The 18858-nt window shown below is 51.2% G+C and overlaps 1 long non-coding RNA gene across 1 annotated transcript; it reads right to left on the reverse strand.

Moving 5' to 3' along the window:
- Positions 1-2723: 2723 nt before the first annotated feature.
- On the reverse strand, positions 2724-18852 carry LOC125931439 (uncharacterized). Its single transcript, XR_007460439.1, has 2 exons — positions 18762-18852; positions 2724-9333 (listed from the first exon to the last, which is right to left on the reverse strand). It is a non-coding gene; the product is annotated as an uncharacterized LOC125931439 (long non-coding RNA).
- Positions 18853-18858: the final 6 nt, after the last annotated feature.

Consider the following 18858-nt stretch of genomic DNA (forward strand, 5'->3'; position numbering starts at 1 on the left):
AGTGGCCTTTGCTGGAATCTTCTATCAAATTGCTGGGTTGCAGCCTGCCAAGGAAGAGACTGTGTGGCACGACCCACTGTGTGAAATTCACGCCAGGTAGAGGTGAGGAGGAAGCAGGAAAATAAGGCCCTGGGGTGAGGAAGGAGGGGCCGACTCGGGTAAATCAAAAGCTTGCAGAAGAGCGTGTGCAAGAAACCAGGCCCTGTGGCCTCAAGGTGCCAAACTAGGCTGGTTTGCTTGTGTTTACTGGTTTGGTTTTGTGTGACTTTTTGGTTACGTGTTTCCCCATATTTAAGGTTGTTGCACGTAATCTGTGTGGTGTGGCCTGCGGAGTGGGAGCTGTGGCTGGGCAGACGGCACTGGGCTCAGCTACCAGCCAGGCGGCCCCTGGTGGGGCCCAGCAGCTTTCGGGTGGGGACGCTCCCTGCATGGGTGCCTGCTGGCCTCACATGAGGAAGTCCCCTCCCTCACGCCGTTTGTCCACCTCCAATCGGCTTCTGACAGTGTGGCAGGTGTCCCAATGGGGTTTTTGTCACTGGGACGACCGGACTCTTGGTTACCACTGAGAACGGGGGCATGGAAGGTGTTGAACCAGGAGATTGTCTGCGATGCTTCTGACCCCACACGTACAGGGCGCCAAAACCTCGGGAGGCCAGTAGGCAGTCTGCACACTTAGGGGCTCAGGGCCCCAGACTTGACCCTTCCGCAGTCTGGTGTCCAGCCCCTGCTGTGGGACCTGTGGGGACCCACTGCTGACTCTGCGGGTTCCATAGTCCATCTGCCTTTTAGGGGACCCATGCCCCCGGGAGCCTACAGAGCAGGGGCCGTGTGTGTGAGTTTCCCTGCAGCTTACTGTAACAACGTCCACAAGCTGGTGTTGAAAACAACAGAAAGGTAACCTCTCTCAGCTCTGGGGCCGGAAGTCTGAGATCCAGGCGGAGCGGGGCCGTTCTCCCTCTGGCGGCTCCAGAGGGTGGGGGTAGGGGTCCTTCCAGCTTCTCCAGCTTCTGGTGGTTGCTGGCAGTCCTTGGCTTATAGACCTCACTCCAGTCTCTGGCCCTGCCATCCCATCGGCTTTGTCCCCGCAGGTTCTCTTTTCCCCTTTTCCCCTTCTTACAAAGCACACCTGTCACTGAATTAGGGCCCACCCTACTCCAGTGGAACCTCAACTTGGTCACACCTGCAAGGACCCTAACCCAAATGAGGACATGTTCACAGGTACTGGGGGTTAGGATGTGAGCATAGCTTTTGGGGGGGATACGATTCAACCCCACACAGGGTCTGTGAAGTCCTTGGCATACGTTCGCAAAGGTATGGTGCAGAATTTACTCTGAGAGTTGCTGTTAGGACACCATGGTCTCTGACTCTACATCGTACCTTCTCTCTGCGATCTCCTGGCAAGTTTCCCTGGTTACCAAGGACAGTTCACAGTCACTCCTGAAGCCAGGTGACTTCCCACGAGGCCACTTCACAGCCTCAGCGAAACCCTCCTTGACTTGAGCTCGTGAGCTGCAGAATCCGGGGCGTCCTTTGGGAGGTGGGCTGTGCGCTGACGCAAGATATGTTCAAGGTGTCCCATGCGGCCGCAATCTGAGGGACGGCCATGTTTTTAACATTCTAGTCGTAGCGTGCACGTGGGAACGACGCAGGGGGCGGGAAGATGTCTTAGGCCATAAACTGTAGAATTGTAGAGCCAGGAGTGGCCTCAGGAAGTGTCCACTTGAACTGTATGCAAGTTCTTTCTGATCAAGGACCTGTATGCTGTGCTTTTTTTCCACCAGGGACCCTGTATTTTGAAGTATTGTGAATTAAAGTTTTTAATTCAAGTTTCCATATTTATTAGTGAAGAACAAAGCTAACCTGCCTTAAAAACTTTTAAAAAATGTTTATTTTTGAGGCAGAGAGAGAGAGAGACAGAGCCCAAGCGGGGGAGGGGCAGAGGGAGAGGGAGACACAGAATCGGAAGCGGGCTCCAGGTCCCAAGGTGTATGCAGAGAACCCAGTGCTGGGCTCAAACTCATGAACTGTGACATCGTGACCTGAGCCGAGGTCAGATGCTTAACCGATTGCGCCACGCAGGCACCCCCAAAAATTATTTTTAATTGTAGTAAAGAACGCAGAATACAAAAATTATCCTCTGAACAATTTTTCAGCCTACGGTTTAGGGAGTGAGTAACTCTATTCCATTTTGTGTAATGGATCTCTAGGACTTTTTTCATCTCGCAAAACTGAAACTCTGTGCCTGTTCAACAACTCCCCCACCCCCCGCACCTGGGGCCCACCCTTCTACTCTCCTTCCCGTGAATTCCATATAAATGGCATCATGGTGTTTGTCCTTTTGTGACTCCCTTCATTCACTCATCATGTCCTCAAGGGTCATCCATGTTGTAACATGACAGGATTTCTTTTAATTTAATTTTTTTTTAATTTACATCCAAATTAGACTACAGTGCAATAATGATTTCAGGAGTAGATTCCTTACCCATTTAGCCTATCCCCCCCTCCCACAACCCCTCCAGTAACCCTCAGTTTGTTCTCTATATTTATGAGCCTCTTCTGTTTTGTCCCCCTCCCCGTTTTTATATTTGTTTCCCTTCCCTTAAGTTCATCTGCTTTGTCTCTTAAAGTCCTCATATGAGTGAAGTCATAGGATTTTTGTCTTTCTCTAATTTCACTTAGCATAATACCCTCCGGTTCCATCCACGTAGTTGCAAATGGCAAGATTTCTTTTTTTCTTTTCTTTTTTTTTTTTTTTTTGATTGCCGGTGATACTGCATTGTACACATGTACCACATCTTCTTTATCCATTCATCCGTCGACGGACATTTGGGCTATTTCCATACTTTGGCTATTGTGGATAGTGCTGCTATAAACGTGGGGGTGCACGTGTCCCTTCGAAAGAGCACACCTGTATCCCGTGGATAATTGCCTAGTAGTGCAATTGCTGGGTCGTAGGGTAGTTCTATTTTTAGTTTTTGGAGGAACCTCCATACTGTTTTCCAGAGAGGCTGCACCAGCTTGCGTTCCCATGGATTTCTTTCTTTTTTGTGACTGAATAATACTTCATTGTATATGCCACATCTTCTGTGCCCATCTTCCCAGAGACGTCTTGTTGCATCCACACGACTCCTGAAACAGAATGCTACGGGCGCCAGTGACCGTCACAACAAAGTTTATTGCAATGAGAGGCAAGGCAAACCGACCGATCGGGACCGACACTCTTCACCAGAGTGCGGTCTCGAACAGCTGGGGTACAGAGTTTTTATAGCCGACCACATTGTCTTATCACCTGGGAGCAGAACAAAGGAATAGTTCCCAGGTGGAAACAGTTCAAACAAGCCCTTGCCCCAATGCAATCAAACACTAATCCATCCCTTGATTGATAGGATAAGGCTGTTGTCTCCTAACCTATAGTGTTAAAGCTGTTATTTCTTAAGGCTACGTGTTAGCCCTACACTACAATTTAACCCTTACAATCTGGGCTGTTTCCACCTCTCGGCTGTTGTGAATGATGTTGCCATGAGCACAGGCATCCAAATATCTAAGCTCCTCCTTTCAATTCTTTTGGCTATGTGCACAGAAGTGAGATCGCTGGGTCAAAGGGTAGTTCTATGTTTAGTTTATCAAGGAACCTCCATACTGTTTTCCATGGTGGCTGCACCGTTTTTCATTCCCACCCACAGTGCATGAGGGTTTTGATTTCTCCACATCCTCATCAATGCTTCTTGTTTTCTGTGTTGATAGTGGCCTTCCTAGTGGGCGTGAGGTGGTATCTCCTTGTGCTTCCCATGTGTGTTTAATGACCAGGGATGCTGAGCATCTTTTCATATGTCTGTTGGCCAGCTTTGTGTCGTCTTGGAGAAATGTCTGTTCAGGTCTACCTATTGAGTAGCTCACTCGCTTTTATTGTAGGAGTTCTCTGTATATTCTGAATACCAACCCTTATCAGAAGTAGGATTTGGGATTAGTTTTCACTCCAGGTCTCCTTTCAGCTTCTGCAGAAGCTTTTAAGTTGGTAGTCCCATTTGTGTATTTTTCTTTTGTTGCGTGTGCTTATGTGGCCTTTGAATAACTTGAGACAAAGAGCAGGTGTTCTTGCACCAGTCCATCAAGTTCCTCCCAGAGCAAAGGCACAGACATATTAGTGAGCAGAGAATGTCTCCGTAGCAAGCATAAACATAAGACTTCTGTCGAGAAGTTTCAATGTTTGGACACAATGACAGACTTTCCAAAAGGCAACAATATGGTACAAAGAATTCCTATATAATGTGCATTCACAGTGCCCAAATGTTAGCGTTTACGTGAGCTGCGTCCAGGATCCGAGCAAAGAGGACAGAACATACTTTCTGTGGGAATTAGCTTCCTATGGTTGCGGTCACAAACGAAATCAGCTGGTTGGCTTACAACTACCGAAGTCTACCCTCCTCCAGTTCTGGAGACCAGAAGGCTGAGATCCAGGAGGGGCAGGACCACACCCCCTCCAGAGGTTCCAGAAGAGGGTCCTTCCTGCCTCTTGCAGCTTCTGTGGCTCCTGGGCTTGTGGCCGTGTCCCTTCCAACTCTACCTCTGTCTTCACGTGGCTTCTCGGGAGTATGTCCCCTCCTCTGTATCCGTGTCTCCTCTGTCTCTTCTAAGGACCCCTGTCACTGGACTTAGAGCCACCCTGACCCAGGGTAGTGTCAGCTCAAAATCCTTCACTGCAAAGAACCCTTTCCCAAATAAGGTCCTGTTCACATGTTCTTGGAGAAACCCCTTCTGGAGGTCACCATTCAGTCCACTATCTGTGTTAAGATAATTCTTTCATCCTGGATGAGTCAGGTCTTCTATGGACTGGTGTTGACAGCAGTATTATTGGGGTGTGGGTATAGGGACACTGAAAAATCTCTGATGGAAGGAACCCAAGTCCTGGCTCCATCACAAGGCAGGCTCTTCGACCATGAGAACAGTTACCCCATCCTTTTCATGGGTGCCGAGTGCAGAATTAGTCACCTTGTAACGCTGGTTCTTACGGGATTTTATGATTAATAACCTCATGTAGCCAATAATTGCAGGTTTGGAGTAATTGATCGCTGGAACATAATGACAGCACAGTCACTGTAGGCTCTGCAAGACTGAAATAGGAATGCTGTTAATGGGGAAGGCTTGGGCAATTCAGAAAGTTGGTTGCCAAGGGAACCGAGCAGGTTTGTCAGGGTTGTCAAGGAAACTTCTCCTCCACGGGGAAGGCGGAGGTGGGCGGGACCTGAACTGAGGGATTAGCCTTTCAAAGGGGCCCCGGCTTTCAAGCCCCATGTACCTGAGTGAGGCTCTCTGAGTACCCTTCTAGTGTGGGCTGTGGCTTGGGGAAGTGAGTTCCATTAAGCCTTATTTTTTTTTTGTCACAATCGTGGAGGGGTTTGCAAAGCACCTTTGTGTTTAGGGCAACAGATGTTACCACAGCAGAGCGTCCCAACACATCAGAGATGAAAGATTCAGGCCTTGTCTTCGTCATGTGAATCTCAGGCCGGTCAAGCCCTGTCCATGTGGTTTCTCCCTCCTCCTTCTGGATGGAGGGTTCCCACCAGTAGTGGGTGGGGCTGTTTGGGTGACCGTGCAGGAGCCAGACCCCTTGTCCTAAGACCCTCACGGATCCGACTACATCCCCTTGGGAACACCCAGGGACGTGGAGTCCACACTCCAAGGTGGGGATAGGCTGGGAAGCGCAGTGCAGACATGAGCAGGAATAAGGTAGGAAGACGGCTTCTGGCAAGGAGCCTCTGCCACAGTGGGGTCGCCAGGCTCCTGGTTCACAGTCTCTGGGTCCGTATACTATGTGAATTACACGTTACTATGGACTCTGCTGTTTCCTTGTTTTGGAAGCCCCATAGGAGGTGGCTCACATCGCTTGTTAAGCTATGGACGCAGTCACAGCAAAGTTCTGTGGTTCAGTCTGGAGGTGCCGATGTAGGCGCAGAAAATTGGCAAGAACGAAACCACCTTGTGGGAATGTGGATAGGGTGCATTAAACCTGAATGTGGTTGTGTTATGCCTAAAATCTCTTCTATTGCTTTTTTTTTAAAAAAAATACCTATTACAAGCTTTTGTGCGTTATTAGAGAATTCAACTAACACAATTACTGTGGGGCCCTTGTTGGGCTTTGCAGATGCTGGAGTAGCAGGTAACTTGGTACATGTCCCTCGTGTTTGTGCCCCAGAGGAGCACAGTCACCCCTCAGTGTGTATTTAGGGTACTTGTAACATTGCTGCCTCGAAATGTGCACTCAGGTGAACATATTTAAAAATAATTTTTTTTTAAGTTTATTTGAGAGAGAGAGAAGGAGAGGAGAAGCAGAGAGAGAGAGAGAGAATCCCAAGCATTCTCTGCACTGTCAGCACAGAGCCCGATGCGGGGCTCAAAGCCATGAACCGTGAGACCGTGAACTGAGCCTAAATCCAGAGTTGAGGGGCGCCTGGGTGGCTCAGTCAGCTGAGTGCCCGACTTCAGCTCAGGTAATGATCTCACGGTCCGTGAGTTCGAGCCCCGCGTCGGGCTCTGTGCTGACAGCTCGGAGCCTGAATCCTGCTTCGGATTCTGTGTCTCCGTCTCTCTCTGCTCCTCCCCAGCTCATGCTCTGTCTCTCTGTCAAAAATAAATAAACATTAAAAAAATTAAAAAAAAAAAAAAGAAGAGTTGGATGCTTACTTGACTGAGCCCCCCAGGTGCCCCTCAGGTGAACATATATGTAATGAGAGCTTTCTCAGTGACTGGGAGTGAACCCGGTGACGTGTTTGTTGCTCTGGTGATTCTCGCCTCTGCCTCTCCAAGATGCTGTGAGTAGAGCAGCCATGTTCACATCCAGACGGTGTCATTTAAAAAATACTAACAAGCAGGGGTGCCTGGGTGGCTTACTCGGTTAAGCGTCCGATTTCGGCTCAGGTCATGATCTCACGCTTTGCGAGCTCGAGCTCCGCATAGAGCTTTGTGCTGACAGCTCAGAGCCTGAAGCCTGCTTCAGATTCTGTGTTTGCCTCTCTTCCTGCCCCTCCCCCACTCACGCTCTGTCTCTCTCAAAAATAAATAAACGTTAAAAAATTAAAAAAAAATATACTAAGCAAATCCACTGTAATCACAGATGCCTGGTAGGGAATGGCCAATCCCGCATCTGACACGAGCCGCACGCTTACGGTTCCAAAGTGCCAGTGAGTGTAGGTAACAAGGGGACGTGCTCCCACTGTGGTCCGAGTGACGTTAAATGCCCTCAGTGCCACCTAGAGATACTATGGTGTCGCCTTTGTGTTCTCCAGCAGCCTTGGAGCCAGGGGCCACAGGATGTGACGAACCCTTTACAGACACCACTTTGTGCAGCATGGGCTCGCCACGACCCAGGTCTAAGTGATGCAGCAAAGTCGGCCTCTGCCTTCACTCTTCCTGGGGACGTCGGTGAGACCAAAAGATGCGGACAACCCCCAGGTGCCACTTCAGGGCCTGGTCCCTAAAGGGAGAGTCCTGGTCAGGGGCCACGCACCCAGAGAGTGGTCGGGGAGGGGGGACGACAGTGGCCGCTCAGGGGCAGGGCGCTCACTTGGACTCAGATGTAGAATGTGTCTGGACGTCCCTGGTGGGTACAGGGCAGGAACCAGCTCCTGGTGCCTGGAAGGCCAGAAAGGGTGTTTGAAATGAATGAATGGATGATAATCCAGAGCACAAGGGGAGGGCGCCGTGGTGGCCGGGAGGCATGGCCCGACAAGGCAGAGAAGTCCGTGCTGCTTACGCACCAGGCCTGTTCTCATTATCACTCTTGAGCCCGTCTGGCAGCCCCCGTCTGGCAGCCCAGCACCTCGTCCCGATGGACCACTGCCCCTGGGAAAACAATATTTTCCCTGCTCGAAGGCTGAAACCATTCTGCCTCACGTACAGATGGCACAGGGAGTTTGAGTCAGCGTGCAGACGTGCTTGGGAGTCTGGTTTTGCCATTTACCAGCGTGTGATGCAGGACACCCACTTCCCTCTTGGGGCCTCAGTTGCTACACCATGAGCAAACCGTATATAAGGATGTCCCAGTCCAAGGACTGCTGTGACGCTCCCATGTGACCATTGATGCAAAGGACCTGCTACATAGAAGGTGCTCACAGCATCAGGCAGATGCTGCATCCAGACCATGAGGGTCCGGAGCCAGGTCCCTGCATCCCTCAACGATCCTGTCCCTGGGGCCCCTGTGACTTGTGTACCAGGGGAACAAGTGGCAGGTTCTGTCAGTTCTGAGACCTGATATTTTCACGGCATGCTCGAGCTGCCATAGCAAATACCCCAGACTGGGCGGCTTAGACCATAGGTATTCATTTCTCAGGGTTCTGGAGGCTGGGAGTCTGAGATCCAGGCAGGGCTGAGGCTGGTTCCTGCAGAGCCCTCTCTCCTGGGTGTGTAGATATCATCTTTATCCGGGTCCTCTTGTGGTTGTCCCTCTGCGTATGTCTGTCTCCTCATCTTCTAGGACTCCAGTCCTTTGGGATCAGGGCCAATCCTAATGACCTCATTTTGATTTAATTACCTCTTTCAAGACCCTATATCCAAATACATCCGCATTCTGAGGTGCTGGGGGTGGGGGTAGGACTTGAACATATGGATTTTGAGGGACATCATTTAGCCTGTAACATCCTGCCTAGAAACATGTGCTCTGGTCCCTCCTTCCATCAAGTCCCATGGGTGTGATGCAGTGGCCAAGGGAAACACCACACGGGCAGTGGTTTGATCCCAGCTGGGGAACCTGTCTTTGAACTCTTTGCAGCACAGGAGCCAGCCCCCTGCTGGGGTGAGTAGTTTGAGGTGTCAGTCTGTGTCATCTGACCACTGGAATGCCCAGTTGACCCGCCCCAGGAAGTGCTCCCTGTTGGGAAACCTGGGAGTCAACAGCGTCAGTTGAGGGTGTCGGGGGCTCTCAGGAGCAGGTGCCTCTTCCAAAAGACACCCCAGCAAGTATCGAGAAACCTTTGGGTGGAGTTACAGGTGGACAAGTGTCATGCTGTCATTTGTGTTCCAGAAAGATCTCCTCGGGGGTAGATGTGAGCTGCACCGAGGAGCAGGGAACCTCTTCTGGGCCCCATGCAGGAGTCGGGCCCAAGACTGGGGCTTGGGGCAGGGCTGTGCTGCATGTGGGAATTAGTGTCGGGACTGGAGACCGACTTGGGGCGTAGAGCTGCGGATGTTACTGGGACACAAGGAGAGTGGGGAGACCAGGATGGCCCCGTGTATTTGGGCTCCGCTACTAGCGTGTAGAGCGCAACCGAGATCAGTCCTGGGAGTTGGCCGTTCGTCTGAAGTCGAGACTGTGATTCTTGGTTGGATAGATGTATCCATCTGGGGGGGGAGGAGAAAGGTCATGTCGGAGGCGCCAGGGCGATGACGTTCTGGTGGGGGCAGGCGGGTCAGGAGCGGACCCTGTGTGGCTGACTGTAGGCCTGATGGAAGCAGCTGTGAGGCACAGACGCGAACAGCTGTCCGTTGCCGCAGCTTTATGATCTAGCCAGAAAGCCCAGGTCCCCGAGCACAGCCCCCCTGTCGTCTGGTCGGGGTGGGCGAGCAGTCTATTGTCAATGCGTTTGCCATCAGGGACTGATTAGCTGCAGCGGGAGGTCTGCGCAGTGTGCAATCCCCACACCGGCTGCGGGCGCCATGGTTACGGCATCGGACCCCGTGACTGCTTCCGAGAAGGCCCGCTCCGCTGCTCACTGCGGCTAACAGGAGGGGCTCCGGGGGCCCCGGCTGAGCCCGGCCCCCTGTCCACCCTCTGCCAGGCCAGTTCTTTGCACACGGCCTGCTTCCGTGTCCCCCAAAGTAACCAGCACATTCGCCCCTCTTTCCCAGGTGCAGCGAGGCCTCTGGCAAGGGTTGGGGAGAATCCTAGACTTCAGACACAGGACTGCTGGGAGCCAGTGTCCTGTCCTGCCCTACCCCCCACCCCCCCCCCCCCCCGCTAGGACCCCTGTGGGACAGACGAGTCAGGGCTGTTTTTGGGGTGCTGCGTGGAGGTCCTTAGGGGGGACACTTAGGGCCCCCTTTCCAGAAAGATGGCAGAAGGGGGGACTGCTGTGAGTGCGTGATGTGAGAGAGAAATGTTGGCGCCACCCACACAAAGGGTGGGCTTTCAAGCACGGACTCCCCCTCCCCGGGGGGTGTGCGGGAGCTGGGAGCCCCGAGCTGGAGCAGGACTGTCCCCGGGCGGCTGTAGCACCGACCCGCGCCGGGGCCTCCCCGTCACGTCCGCTCTGCAAGCGGCCTCTCCGGGGTGCACACTGGCTTCCTGTCGCTCGGCGCTCCGCGGTCTTCCATCGCCAGCCTGGGCACCTGCCACTCCATCCCTCTGCGTCACTTCCTGTCCTGTTGCTAGGCGCTCCGCGGTCTTCCATCGCCAGCCTGGGCACCTGTCACTCCATTCCTCTGCGTCACTTCCTGTCCTATTGCTCGGCGCTCCGCGGTCTTCCGTCACCAGCTTCGGCACCAGTCGTCCATCTTCGCTCGCTCTCGTCACTGCGTCACTTCCCGTCCTGTGCCTCGGCGCTCTGCAGCCTTCCGTCACTAGCTTCGGCACCTGTCACTCCATTCCGCTGCGTCACTTCCTGTCCTGTTGCTAGGCGCTCCGCGGTCTTCCATCAGCAGCCTGGGCACCTGTCACTCCATTCCTCTGCGTCACTTCCTGTCCTGTCGCTATCGGCACCTGTCGCTCCGTCCCTCTGCGTCACTTCCGTCCATTAGATCGGCGATCTTCCATCACCAGCTTCGGCACCTGTCGTGCATCTCCGTCTGTTCCCGTGTCTGCGTTCGTTGCGCTGCGTCACTTCCTGTCCGTCTCCCTTCAAGTTGCCCGATCTCGTCCGGCGGCCCTTTGGCGCCCTCCGACCGGGCTTGGACCGCTCGGCGCCATGTATCCCCACCCAGTGCCCGCCCACCACCGCTCGGCACCGCCCGTCACCACTCGGGTCCCTCCGTCCGCGGTTCGTGTGTGTGTGTGTGTGTGTGTGTGTGTGTGTGTGTCTCTCTCTCTCTCTCTCTCTCTCTCTCTCTCCCTCCCCCTCCCCCTCTCTCTCTCCCTCTCCTCTCTCTCTCTGTCCTTGGTCCCTGGCGCCTCCCTCTGGCCCTTCGTCCAGGCTCGGCTCCCTCCGTGCGCACTTCGTGTGGCCTTGGCCCTTGTTCTCCGTGACTGTGCTGTCCTGCTAGCTCTCCTCCCTGGGCACGCGGGTGTTGTCGCGGGTGTGCACGGACTCCTGCACATGCATGGCACGCGGCCACCCCGCCTTCCTGCCCCCTGTGCGTGCACGCAGGCAGCGGGGCAGGAGTGGGTCGGGGCTCGCGGCACCGTCCCTGAAGCAGGGCCGGTCAGCCTGCGCAGTCGCACGGAGCACCGTGTCCCGCGTCACTTCTTGACCCAGGGCCCCCTTGGAAAGGCCTTTCCCACTACGACGGTGTAAACCCTGATGCCCTCCACTTCTTGGACAACTGCTACTGTTCTTTCTTGTACACCTGCAGTCCTGCCGCAGAGCGTGTACGCGTGATACACGCAGTTGTACATCCGCGGCTCTGATGGGGCGTGTGTACACGTGATATACGGGGTTGTACATCTGCGGTCCCGCACGAGCGTGTGTACATGCGAGATACCCTGCTAACCTGTGGTTATACACTTGCGGTCCTGCCAGAGCATGTGTACACGTGACATATGCGGTTGTCCATCTACGGTCCTGCCGGAGCGCGTGCACATGGGAGATACCCGGTTGTACATCCACAGTCCTGGTGGAACGCGTGTAACGTGAGACCCACCACTAACCTGTGGTTGTACATCCGTGGTTCGGACGGAGCTCATGTACGAGGCTCACCTGTGGTTGTACATCCGCGGTCCTGCTGGAGTGTGAGAGGCCGGCTATGCAGCTCATCTCCCTAATTTTCTCTCTAGCATTCTCAGATCTCTCTTCCTATTTGCAATATTATCTCATTTTTATGCTAAAACCATGCATGTTTTTAGCTCTGTCTGCTGTATTTTCCTTCTTCTGTGAATCTGTGGATACCATGCCGAGGCACGTGGTCTCTCACACTTGTGAGCTGTCGGTCCTGATCCATCTGACAAGTCCTAGGTTAACTGGTGGCGATTTCTTAGCGGCACACGAACCCTGCAATGCGCGGTAGTGTCCTGGATGCAGTGAGGCGCTCTTAACTGTGGTTGTAAATTTGCTTTATTGCCTGCGAGGCCTCGTCACGTCTCACTGCCCATTTTTTGTTCCTGCCATTCCTTTGGGTGTTTCCTAGGTATTATTATTCATTTTTCTCTGAAATTACGATCCAATTATTACATTCTGAAAATAAGTCTGACTGGGGTTTTTATTAACATTGCGTTAGTCTAAGAAGTGACATTTATATGAAATCTTACCATGAAAAGCACTGTCTTCACAAGGATACAATGTGTGTATGTGTGTTCCTTCAGAGGGTGTTAAGGAAACTGTCCTTTCTACTTGTTCTGTACATATTTACTGGACATCTACTATGGGGCAGGCCCTGTCCTCGCACTGGGGATACAGGATAAACCTAGCAGACAAGATATCTGCACTCAGATCTTTGCTTACCTTCACAGCATAAAGACACTGTTCCCCTGTTGTCTGCTGGCTGGTTTTACCTTTCACGTTTATTTAAGTTGATCTACTTATTCAGAGAGAGAACGAGTGGGGAAGGGGCAGAGAGAAAGGGAGACCGAGAATCCCAAGCAGGCTCCACGCTGTCGGTGCAGACCCCGACGTGGGGCTCGATCCACAAACCATGAGATCGTGACTGCAGCCAAAACCAGGAGTTGGTCGCTCAGTTGACTGAACCACCCAGGCAGCCCTACCTTTCGCATTTAGATCCACAAATCACCTTTTTATTAATCATTTTACTCCATGTAGATGGTCAGTTGATTAAACACCACTTACTGAAAAAGCTACTTTTCTTCAGTGCTCAACAGTGGTTCACACTGTAATAAATCAAGTGCTCATATATGTTTGGTTCTAGACCTATTTCAACAGTAGATCAGCTTTGCTTTCCCTCAGACTCGATCAGGAGTTGGTGAGAAGGAAGGGAGCCAAGAATGACTCCACAGTCTGATCCTGAGAAACGAGTGGCAGGTGTCCATAGGGAGGAAGGCACTGGCAGGAACAGATTGGAGGCTTAAGCTAGACGTGGGGGACTTGAGGCATCTCTCAGACACCAAAGTGAAGAGGTCGGGTAGGCAAGTGCATATAACACAATCAAATTCTGTCTCTGAGAACCATTACCTTTACAAAATCTCTATGTAATGTTTTGCTTTGCGTTCTTTTGTTGAATAACCACATCACTGTTTCTTTTCATGTCATTGATAATAGTTGGCAATTTAATCCATTTTAAGTGTCTAATTTTGTGGCATTAATTACGTTCGTAGTGTTTTACATCCTTCACCATTACTTCCAAAACTTTTTCACTGCCCCCAGCAGAACTGTCCCTATTAAGCAATTACTCTCAATTCTTCCCTCCCCAACCCCTGGCCACCTCTGATGTCCTTTCTGTCTCCATGAAGTAGCTTTTCCTAGATATTTCATATAAATTGAATCGTATAATCCATTTCGTGTCTGGCTTCTTTCACTGAGTATGTTTTTCAGGTTTGTCCATGTATGTATCTCATACCTTCATCATTCTTTAGGGCTGAATAATTGTCCACCGCATGTACATAGCACAACTCGTGTATCCATTCATGTACTGTGAACACTGGGTGAATCCCAATGCTCTGAATGTTCACATACAAGTGTCTACTTGAGTTCCTGTTTGCAATCCTTGTGGGTACATCCCCAGGAATGCAACTGCAAGGTCATGTGGAAAATCTAACTTTTTGAGGAAAACCCAAACTCTTTTCCACAGTGCCCGCATCATTTTACCTTGTTACTAGGAATGCATATGGTTTCAGTTTCTCCATATTCCAATACAGGTTTATTCTCTCCAAACTCATTTTATATTTTTGTTGACATTTTTAACACTATAGTCCTTTTGTCACTGTTTTCCTTTGACTAATGACCAATGATAAGCATCTTTATGTGCTTATTGGCCCTCTGTATAGATCTTCTTTGAAGAAATGTCTGTTGGTCTTTTGCCCAGTTTCATATTGAATTGTCTTTTGGGGCACCTGGGTGGCTCAGTCGGTTAAGCATCCAACTGAGGTCATGATCTCACAGTTCATGAGTTCAAGCCCCGTGTCAGGCTCTCTGCTGTCAGTGAGGACTCCACTTCAGATCCTGTGTGCCCCTCTCTCTGCCCCTCCCCTGCTTGGGTGCGTGTGATCTCTAAACTATTAATAAAATAGGGGTGCCTGGGTAGTTCAGTTGGTTAAGCGTCTGACTTCGGCTCAGGTCATGATCTCGTGGTTCGTGACTTTGGGCCCGCGTCAGGCTCTGTGTTGACAGCTCAGAGCCTGGAGCCTGCTTTGGATTCTGTGTCCCGCTCTCTCTCTGCCCCTCCCCTGCTTGTGCTCTTTCTCTCTGAAAAGTAAATAAGCATTAAAAAAAATTGTCTTTTTGTTGTTGTAGGCATTTTTTATATATTCTGGACGTGTTCCATATCTGCCTTATCAGATAGATTATGTCCAAATATTTCTCCCTGTTTTTTCTGAGATTTAAAAAAAAAAATTAAATTTTTTATTTTTTCAGTTTATTTTTGAGAGAGAGAGGGAGGGAGGGAAACCAGGGGAGGGCCAGAGAGAATCCTGCACTGTCAGCACAGAACCCTGTGTGGGGCTCGAACTTATAAACCGAGAGATCATGACCTGAGCCAAAAATCAAGACTGAGCTTAACCAACTGATCCACCCTGGGGCCCCAAGATTTTCTTCTTAAGTAATCTCTACACCCAACATGGGGCTCGAACTCACAACCCTGAGATCAAGAGTCCTACGCTCCACCAACTGAGCCAGCCATGTGCTGCTTTGTATTGCTTAAATCTCCTGACCGTGTCCTTTGTAGCAGAGTATTTAATTTTAGTAAGTTGAATCTATTTTTCCTTTCGCTGCCTCTGCGTTTGGTGCCATATTTAAGAAAGCTGCCCAATTCAAGGTCGTGAAGGTCTTTCCTATGCTTTCTTCTCACGGTTTTGTAGTTGTGGCTCTGAAATGTAGGTCTTTGATCCATTTTGAGTAAATATTTGTATGGTGTAAATTGTCAGAATCAACTGGCCATAACTCGAGGTTTTTTTTCCTGGGCTGTCAATTCTCTATTTTAAAAAAGAACTTGGGGGCACCTGGGGGGGCTCAGTTGGTTGAGCCTCTGACTTCGGCTCAGGTCATGATCTCACGGTTTGTGGGTTCAAGCCCCGTGTCAGGCTCTGTGCTGACAGCTCAGAGCCTGGATCCGGCTTTGGATTCTGTGTCTCCCTCTCTCTCTGCTCCTCCCTCGCTCATACTCTGTCTCTCTCTGTCTGTCTGTCTCTCTCTCTCTCTCTCTCTCTCTCTCAAAAATAACATAAAAATAATAAAAAAGAACTTGGTTGAACCATAATCTACATACAATATACATAATTTAAGTGTCCAGTTTTGATATCTGACCAATTTTTTTTAAAGCTTAAGATTTTTGAGAGAGACACAGCACAGGTGGGGAGAGACAGAGAGAGTGGGAGAGAGATTCCCAAGCAGGCCCCGTGCTGCCAGCACAGAACCTGAGGTGGGGCTCAAACTCTCGAACCTGTGAGATCATGACCTGAGCTGCAACCAAGAGTCAGCTGCTCAGCCGACTGAGCCCCCCAGGCACCCCGATATCTGAAAAATATAACTACGATGAAAATACAGAATACTTCTGTCACCACAGTCTTCTCCCCTCCACCCCCCCCTCCCCCCACCGACCCTGACCTTCCCAATTATCCCCAGCACCACCGAGCAAATAGTGATCTGTTTTCTGTCACTGAAGGTTAGATTTATCTTATCCAGAGTTTCATACATGTTGAATTATATATATTCTTTTCTGTCTGGCTTTTGCACAACATATCAATTTTGATACTCGTGGATATTATGTGTGTCAGAAGTCCATTTTTAATAGATGTGTAATGTTACACTGTATAGATATATTGATGTTTTTTTTTTTTTTCCCAAGTTTGGCTATTATGAATAAAACTGCTGTAAACATTTACATACACATGCATGTGCACATATATTTCATTTGTTTTGGCAACCCTAAAAGTAGAATTGCGAGTTCATTTCCTTTTTTAACTTTCATTTTTTTTTGAGAGAGGGCACGTGTGCGTCTGTGCATGCACGAGTGGGGGAAGGGCAGAGCCAGAATCCTAAGTAGGCCCTGTGCTGTCAGCGTAGAGCCCGACGCGGGGCTCGATCTCACAAATCACGAATCAGGACCCGAATCGAAACAAAGAGTCAGACACTTAACCAACTGGGCCATCCGGGCGCCCCCTGGATTTTAACTTTTAAAAGAAACTGATGAAAGTAGTTTTGCAAAGTATGAGCACCGCTCCCATGAGCAGCGTAGGAGAGTCCCCACTGCTCCAAAGCCTCGCCACGTGGCAGTCTGTCTTTTTCATTGTAGTCATTCACGTGGGTGTTTAGTGGGATCTCGTGGTTTTAATTTAGATTTCTCTGGCGACTAATAATAAGTTGAGCATTTCTGTGTGTTTACTGGGCAACCGTGTATTTTTTGGGAAGTGTCTTCCCATCATCTTGGGGACTTGTTTGTGTTTTTGTGGAAACAGTTCTGTGTATAGTCTGTATCAAAAGTTGTGAAGTATGCGTCTCCACTGTGCGTGCACATACGGACACAGGGCATATTTTATCCCATGTTTCTCCTACATGTTTGATTCTATGATCATGTACGTGACCCATTTGGAATTTATGTCGTGCACCGTGTGGAGCAAGGATCAACGTTATTTTTTTGGCCATATGGATGTCCACTTTCCCCATCACTTTCTGTTGAAAGGCCCATGTTTTCCCACATCGGACTGTCCTGGAGCCTTCGTCAAACAGGAGTTGATCCTGTAAGTGTGGGTCAGTCCCAGATTCTCTGTCCGTCTCCACTGACCTGTGTAGGGCACTCGAGTGGCTCTGCACCATGTCCACAAAGGGCAGGCTGAAGTGGAGTCGGAGACAAGTCTTGGCACAATGCGTGGCGGTCCTTCTAGAAGGTGACCCACCTACTCCAGACAGGTGGCCCAGTGCAGAGCTCTGACCTCGTTCCCCCTGTCTGTTTCGCAGAAGGCTCGCTGTCCTGGGGAGGCTGATGAGTCCGTGTGTCATCCGCCTCCCCAGGACGGGACCTCCCACGGAGCACCCACCCCTTCGCTGCAGTGCTGTCTCTAGTAAGGGACGGGCTTGAAACCTGCTCTCCAAATGGTGCCTTAGTTGCTGGTCAGAGTCCACTTGGTGAGGCTGAGTGCAAGTGCATTAAAACAGACGGTGAGCTCGGGGCGCCTGGGTGGCTCAGTTGGTTAGGCGACCGACTTCGGCTCAGGTCATGATCTCCCAGTTTGTGACTTCGAGCTCCGCGTGGGGCTCTGTGCTGACAGTTCGGAGCCTGGAGCCTGCTTCGGATTCTGTGTCTCCCTCTCTCCCTGCCCCTGTCCGGCTCACGCTCTGTGTCTCTCAATGATAAATAAATGTTAAAAAAACAAAACAAAATAAAAAACAGTGAGTGCAGACCGGCACGTGTGGTGTGGGCTCCCTCTCTGTGCTCCAATGTCTCCGTCTCCCTCAGCCTCGGACGCCCCAGGAGGGGGTGTCCTGCTGCTGTACCTGACCCCGCACATGGAGCTGACCCCCCTCCCCCATATTGCCCTGCACTGGGTGCGCTCCCAGCTGAGCAGGAAAGCCTTAGTAGCCGCCACCGTGATGCCTCAAGTGCATATGGTGAACGTTTTCTTTTTGTAATTTTTTGGGTAAAGAGCATCTGAATCCAGCTTTAACTCATGGTCTAGAACTAGCAATAAAGAGACGAAGTTAATGTGAACTCGTGAGGCCTCTGAGCTGGCCCAGTGCAGTGCTGTGGAGATGCAGACCGGAAACGGTGCGTCCATGTCTAGGTGGTGAGTGCCCACGTGGTGCCATGGGAGTCTGTCCCGTCCGTGGCCTGAAGCCGTGTCCCCTGCGGTGTTCCCAGGTTTTCACTCTGGGCGTGTGGCCTGGGTGCCATCCCTGCTAAACACCCTACAGGCCCAAGCGTCCTGCGGTCGTACACGAGAGGGACACACCCTCCAGCGCCGGCACAGCCAGTCCCACCTTGCAGGGTGACCTACTGCTCACGACTGTTCCAGACTCTTCCAGTGCGAGAGGCACGTGCACAAGCGGAGCTCGGCTCCCCAGGGAGCACTTTCAGGACGGGGACTCGGGGCTCTCCCACAGCAGTTCCCCAGAAGGGAACTTCCCGTTGGGAGAGAATGTGTGTGATGCTGGGGAGGGGACAAGGAACTCTGGCCTGGCTTTAGGAATCCAAACTCGGGGCCTGGGGGGCTCAGTCGGCAGGCGTCTGACTCTGGATGTCAACTCCGGTCATGATCTCCTAGTCTGTGGGTTCGAGTCCCGTGACGGAGTCTGTGGTGACAGCACAGAGCCTGCTTGGTTCTCCGCCACCCTGAACCCATGTGTCTCTCTCTCTCTTCCAAAACAAAACAAAACAAACATTTAGAAGAAATAACAAACTCTGCAATTAACCTGTGTCCTGCTCTGTGCCACAGTGTCCCCTGAGAAGGTGGGTGTCTGCAGCCCACAGTCAACAGACCACGCAGGGGTGGGAGAGTAAGCCGGCACTTCCCTTACCTCCTATGAATCCCTGCTGCGTCTGCGTGGTCCTGGACACTGAGGGCGGCGGTCACGGTATCTGTGCCTCAGCCAGTGGACGGGGTATGTTCTAGGA

This window comes from Panthera uncia, chromosome X (genome assembly GCF_023721935.1).
Source record: "Panthera uncia isolate 11264 chromosome X, Puncia_PCG_1.0, whole genome shotgun sequence".
In the NCBI taxonomy this organism is placed as follows: Eukaryota; Metazoa; Chordata; class Mammalia; order Carnivora; family Felidae; genus Panthera; species Panthera uncia.